General features: G+C 54.3%; 1 pseudogene; it reads left to right on the top strand.

The window, feature by feature from the left end:
* Positions 1-990: 990 nt before the first annotated feature.
* LOC108297906 lies at positions 991-5,467 on the top strand (annotated as a pseudogene).
* The last annotated feature ends 1,531 nt before the right edge of the window (positions 5,468-6,998 follow it).

Raw genomic sequence — 6,998 nt, 5'->3', positions numbered from 1 at the left:
TCATGCTTGTAATCCAGCACTTAGGGAGGCCAATGCAGGTAGATCACTTAAGGTCAGGAGTTTGAGACCAGCCTGGCAAAGCTGGTGAAATACCTCCCCCCCACCCCCGACTCTAGTGCTCCTCTCTGCCACAGTTTGTGGATTGCTGTATCTGGAGCCAGTTCCAGCCCTGCAGCCAGCACATCTGCTAAACTGGCTCCCCAGTAACAACTGACTTGGAACAGTTGATGTGCTCAGCTTCCTCCTGTGTTTACTCCAAACCACCTCAGGAACATTCTTGCTGCCTTTCCTGGAAGCAGTAGACTGGCTCCAGGAACTGCCTGAGTGCAGGGTTTCTGCCCTTGCCTGGAATTTGTCATGGTCCCGGGTTCCTGTTGAATGGTGGTAACCCCTGCACCTTTGTTATGAGTCAGTTGCCAGGAGAAGCCCGTTTGCTGGTTTGAGAGCAGTTCTTACAGACTAAGGCCACTTTCTTGGAGAATTCATTTGTTTCTCCAGGACGGAATCCAGCTGAGCCCCTGACCTTGCTAGTCATGTGGGCGGGGGCCTCCATCAGTCACACCCTAGACACCTTTCTGTGTCTAAACACCACTTCCCATCCCCAACTGTACAGCAGCCACTTGCATGGCACTCTGGGAGGGCTCTGGGCATGAGCAGCGAGGACTCCATTAGCAGCTCCCCAAAATGAGCACTGCTAATGAGGGTAGCTTGAGAAGCAGCTTTGATGTGCTCCTAAATCCAGTTGCAAAACCAAATTAAAGTTAAGGCCTCAGCACAGCACTGTCTTCTAACTTTGAATTATTCTTACTCTAGTGTTCTGTGTGGCGGTATTGGAATTGTTCATTGCAAAGACTCAGAGGAGAAAAGTACTTAGCATCGCAGTACTTGGAGCTCTGGTGCTGAGGCAGCCCTTCATTCATTCACGCAATGTTTATTAAGGCCAGCAGCAGGGGTCAGGGGTCAGAGATTCTCCTTTTGCACAGCACGTGGATGGCAGGACCAACATCAGGTCTGATGTCCCAACTTGGAGCACAGGCTGCTAACCCCAGGCCTGGAATCTTTCAGATGCCCTTCCTATGGTAACTTTATTAGACAGGCCTCCTGGCCCTCCCCCAAAGACCACGTGTGACTCGCCGGGGATCTGGCTGCTTCAGCCTCTTAGAAAGGTCCTGAGGAAGTACAAGCAATGGGGACTGAGCTGACAGAGGGAGGACAGGCACGCACAAGACTCTGTGTGCAGCCCCAGATCTGGGTACCTTCGTGACCATCCTCACCACAACTCCAAAGAGGGGAGACAGGGGGCAGGTCTCCTGTGTAGCGGCCCAAGTGGGGCTGCCAGGGCACTGAGAACACGCCCTCCTCCCACAGGAAAGAGAGGTCTAAGGTGCCCTACATCGTGCGCCAGTGTGTGGAGGAGATTGAGCGCCAAGGCATGGAGTTGGTGGGCATCTACCGCGTGTCCAGAGTGGCCATGGACATCCAGGTGCTGAAGGCAGCCTTCACCATTAATGAGTGTCAGCCTGGGCAGGACGGGAGAGGGCGTGGATGGCAGTGTCTGCGATGAGATCTCACAGTGCTCCCTGGCCCAACATGTCACATCCTTCTCTGTCTTTTCTTCATTAACTGTTTTATGATTTTTAAGAAAGAGAAGACAAGAGTTGTAGAAGCCAGCATTTTCTTGTTGTTTGTTTTTCTTTTGGTTTTTTTGAGATGGAGTCTCACTCTGTGGCCCAGGCTGGAGTGCAGTGGTGCAATCTTGCCTCACTGCAGCCTCCACTTCCTGGGTTCAAGTAATTCTCCTGCCTCAACCTCCCAGTTTGCTAGGAATACAGGGACGCCACCAAGCCTGGCTAATTTTTGTATTTTTAGTAGAAATGGGGTTTCACCATGTTGGTCAGGCTGGTCTTGAACACCTGACCTCCTGATCTACCTACCTCAGCCTCCCAAAGTGCTGGGATTACAGGAGTAAGCCACCACACCTGGCTTGTAAAAGCCAGTTTTTAAACCATTCTACCCACTCATGATGCTTGAAGGTTGACTAGGAGTTTCTGCAGGGTCTTGGCCTTCCTGCCTTGGGGATGGACAGGAGTTGCAGAGCCCAGGACTCAGTGTGGTCTGTCCACTGCCCTGTGTGAGAATGTGGCAGGCAGAGGACACTGATGGACCCAGCTCAGGCCAGGGCTGCAGCATCTCTGCCTCCATCTCACCAACTCTCACAGGCTATGAAGGACCTAGACATGCCCCACATGCCAGGGGAGGGCACTGAGACCCCAGAGCATCCTTACCCAGCATTGTCACAGCAACAGGACTTTGTGCCTGCAGACCCTTCTCTGGGGCACACACCACCCACCCTTACCAGGACCTCAAGAATGCCTGGCACCCCTGGGTGGGGCCTGGGGTAGTTTCAGCTCCCTCTGGGATTCTAGAATGAACCTGGCCTGTGGTGGACAGGTAATCACCAGTGGCTAACTGCGTCCAAAAATAAGACACCAGTTCAAACACTGAAACCCATCAGATTCTCCCACAGCCTTCCCGCTATCAGAAGACACTGGTGCAGGGGTGGTTGCTCTACAGGGCAAAGTCCCTGATTACCACACAGGCTCTGTGTCCTGTGGCAATGGACTCCTTCTGGCTGTCACGTCAGGCCAAGCAGGGGAGAGGTACAGGGATGAAGATGACCCTGCATCAATGCTGCACAGACAGAACCATGCACAGCTCTTGGGAGGAGTAAGATGAACTGCTCACAGCCAGGGAGGGTCCCGCACAGTGGTCAGCATTGCAGGGATGGTTCGTTAGCCAAGGCAGTGATGTCGGGAGACCCACTCGGTTTCAAGGAGGCTGCAGCACTTCCATTCTCTTTCCTGATAACAAGGACGTGTTGGTGATGATGAGTGAGGTAGACATGAATGCCATTGCAGGCACACTGAAGTTGTACTTCCATGAGCTGCCTGAGCCCCTCTTCACTGACAAGTTCTACCCCAACTTTGCCGAGGGCATCTGTGACCACTGGAGGCCTTGGTGTCCTGGGAGGAGTCTCTGCCATGTCCATTGCTGCCCGTGGGGGCTGAGAAAAGTGAGGCGTGGGAACCCAAGCTGTGCCACCTCTACCATGGTCAGGGTTTTAACCAACTGAGAAAGCAGGGGCCAGAACCGAGCCTGTCCTGAAGGCCTCGCTCATCCCCAGAGGGCTTCCCATCCTTATTCCTCCAGGAGACCAAGCTGGTGAAATGGTCAGTACTGCCATGCCGTGGGGTCCTAAAGTCCTCTGTCCTCCTTCATGCAGATCAGGGCTGAATGAGGGCACCCAGGTGCTGTAGCCACAGGTCCTGCACCAGTCAAGCATGGGTTCAATCCTGGCCTGACCCTTAGTCAACTTGGAGGCTGATGTCTAAAGCAGGGCACTGGCATGTGCGGCTCCTGTAGCCTCCACATCACCCTTAGGGAAGGTCTGCCTCCGGGGCCCATGCACAGAGGACCTGTTCTCCCAGCCTGTAGGTGCCCCTGTGGTGTCCAGGGTGATAAGGGGGTCTCAGCTAACCTGGTGGGACTGGGGTCCTCCCACCTCCCACCTCCTGTGTGCCTCCCTCCCATTTCATTCTATGCTGAGCCTACCCCACCCTAGGCTTACTGGGGAGGGTGTGGCACAGGAGTTTCCCAAGCGTGGCTGTGCCCATGAGCAGCTGCTCTCACACCACCTCCTGTTGCTGTTCTCCAGGTGCTGCTGACCCCTGTGAGGTAGAGAAAATTCCTTCAGGTGGCTCACACCCCACACAGGCGCCCTTCACAGGGTCCTCACTGGCGACCAGCGCTGTGCAAGTGAAGATGAGGGGCCTGGGCTGCTCAGGGACATGAGTCCCGGTTCCTCCATGTGACAACCTCGGGAGAGGGCTCTGGTTCATTGTGACCCCGAGGAGTGACCCACCACCTTCTGCAGCTCCTTCAGACCCAATACAAAGGAGACCTGCATACTCATCCTGCTGCTGTCCCTGCCGAAGGCCAACCTTCTCAGCTTCCTTTTCCTTCTCGACCTCCTAAAAGGTAGCCCAGCTCTCCTGTGGCTGCCCAGGACTCCAGGCTGCCCCTGCTCCCATCACACCCCCAGCATCAAGGACCTTTTCTCCCGACCCCTGCCTGCAGTCCCTCACTGCCTCTGGGACTAGTGCCACTTCTGCCCCTGCTCCAGCCTCTCCTGTTTGCCATCCTCCTCCTTCTGCACTGTGACCTTAACAAAGAGCTCAGAGCTTTTGCCACAGCCACCAGTGCACTTGGACCCCCAAATTCCCTCCTACCCAGATCGTGGAAGAGACCTCCCCACCAGCCCAGAGCTGGACTGTTGTCCTAGGCCACTGATACCCAGAAGTACCAGGGCTGGAGTCAGGTTGCGGCACAGCCAGGGTCAAGGTCGCTCCCTCCCTGAGGACTCCAGCATGGCCCAGCCCCTTATCTCTCTCCTGGTGGTGGTGTTGAAACAGTCCCCTCTGCTTCAGTTCTCAACAGGGTGGCAGAGAAGGAGGCAGTCAATAAGATGTTTCTGCACAACCTCTCCACAGTCTTTGGCCCCACGCTGCTCTGGCCCTGGGAGGAGAGCAAGCTCCCTGCCAAGCCCAGCCAGCCCATCACCATGACAGCTGGTCCTTGGAGGTCATGTCCCAGGTATGGGAAGACAGGCTCCAGCCCATGCCACCCCACCCTGACAGAGGTGTCCTCTGCCTGTGCCACCCCATTCCTGCCCATCCTCCTACTTGCATTGTATTTGGTGGTGGTTGAGATTCAGAGAGAGAAACTTGCCTAGGTCTGCATGAATAGGAGTGTTTGGGGGTGCACAGGCCACCTCCTGGTCCTGCTCATGCACTGCACTGGGGACTTAAAACCACCCTGAGTGTTCAGATGTGGTGGCTCATGCCTGTAATCCTAGCAGTTTGGGAGGCTGAGGCAGGATAACAGAATCCAGATGTTTGAGAGCATTCTGGGTAATGTAGCAAACTCCATCTCTAGAAAAAAATAGAAAAATTAGCCAGGCATTGTGGAACATACCTCTCGTCATAGCTACCAGGGGGCTGACACAGAAGGATCGCTTGAGCCCAGGTGTTAGAGGCTGCAGTGATCCATGATGGAGCCACTGTCCTCCAGCCTGGGTGACAGAGCAAGGCTCTGTGCATCTCTGAAATAAATGAGGGCCCCCCTCTAAGTCATGCCTTGTCAGGACCCCACCCCCCATCTCACTGTAAGGGGTTCATGGCACCAGCAGGGGCCCCAGCACCTGAGCTGGACTTGGGAGCTTGGGCCCCAAAGACCTCCCCACCAGCAGCTGTGAACACCCCTCTGAGCCACTCTCCTCTCCCCGACTCTGTCCGGGCAGGTCCAGGTGCTGCTGTACTTCCTGCAGCTGGAGGCCATCCCTGCCCCAGACAGCAAGAGACAGAGCATCCTGTTCTCCACTGAAGTCTAAAGACCCCCGTCCATCTCCAGGAGGTGGACAGACAGCCTGGAAACTCTGGCTAATCGGGCGATTTGTAGAGCAGGAATTAAACCTTCCTGAGATGTCTTGGGCCACTCCCAAGCAGCGGGCCACCTGCCAAGAGACAGCAACCCAAAACAGAAGGACGGGTGACCTGGGGAGATCTTGGCCAGGTCTGGGAGCCCCAGGCAGGCCTCAGACTGGCTTTCCACATGGCCACCCGAGGGTGCCCCAAGCCAGTGCATCTCAGAGTCCAGGCCTAGCCCTGGGGGACAGGGTGAAGGGAGTGGTTTTTATGAACTTATCAGAGTTTAAAAGATTTCTACTGATCACGTGTCATTTCTACTGGATGAGCCCTCTCCAGGGAGGAGGGAGCATGGCCAGACTCCCTCACTGTTGTATCTTGAATAAACGCTGCTGCTTCATCCTGTGGGGCCATGGCCCTGTCCCTGTGTGGGTGGGGCCTCTTCCATTTCCCTGACTAGAAACCACACTCCATTTAGAGCAGGGTTTGAGAGGCTAAGTCAGCACTGGGTAGCATTATGACTCCATTCAGGGCTTTCTTCTTTTTTTTCCCAGAAGGATTTTTTTGAAGAAATTGTTTTTTTGTTGCCGTGTTTGTCCTCCTTGGATGGCTGCTCCAGGAGGCCTGTGAAATATCTGGAGATCCCACCCCTGGGAAGGAAAAGGGAGTCCCAGGCTATGTACTTTAGGATTCATCCTCCAGGGAGCAGGACCTCGTCCCCCAATCCTGATTGCCCGCCTGGCGAACGCCCTCCTGTTTGGCTTCTGTAGGCCAGGACTTCCCTCGCTTCTCTCTGCCCACACACTCCCTGCCCCAAGCATCCCAGCACAGGTGGCTTCATTTCCATTCTCTCAGCTCAGAGGACTTGCTCAACTTTTCTAAAAGTCTCCAGTAGGTGGCAGCAGCTTGCTGATGACTTGTTTTAAAACTTTGATCTGAAATAGCCTTTTGATACTTGGATTTTTAAGTTTTATATGTAGTTTCTATTTTTTTCTAACAGATTCAGATACCTAATAAGATGCTAGAATGTATTCCATGGACAACCCGTGTCCTGGCAGTATTTTGTCTTCCTCTAAATGCCTGACTCTGCTGCTCTTGGGAGTGGATTCTGAAATCTCTGGAGAACAGGATATGCCAAGAGTTAAGAAGGGGCCAGGCCTAGGAATGGAGGGCTCCCTCCCAGAGCAGGCAGAGGCACAGGACCACCCGCCGCCCCCACCAGCACCCATGTGGGACCCCAGGCATTCTTTGTAACCCCACCTTGCCATCTTGCTAAAAGAAAACAGAAGCATGGAGGCTGCCACCTATTTTCAAGAAATAAACCCATAAGCATATTGCCTCCTTTTTTCAGAAAGAGAGGTTTAGGGCAGGGAGGGAGGAGAAGGAAGATGAAACCCAGAGCTGAATTTCCAGAAAATCCTGCAGAAGAAAAGGATGCATCTGCCCAGAGGAGGGAAATAGGATTGCACTCAGGAAAGTGTGTGGGGTCCTGGGATGACACCAGCACCCAGCACA

The sequence above is a fragment of the Cebus imitator genome, unplaced genomic scaffold, assembly GCF_001604975.1.
Source record: "Cebus imitator isolate Cc_AM_T3 unplaced genomic scaffold, Cebus_imitator-1.0 Scaffold859, whole genome shotgun sequence".
Classification (NCBI taxonomy): domain Eukaryota; kingdom Metazoa; phylum Chordata; class Mammalia; order Primates; family Cebidae; genus Cebus; species Cebus imitator.
Note: the sequence above shows the minus strand (reverse complement) of the source record. Positions and strands in the feature narration are given on the sequence as shown.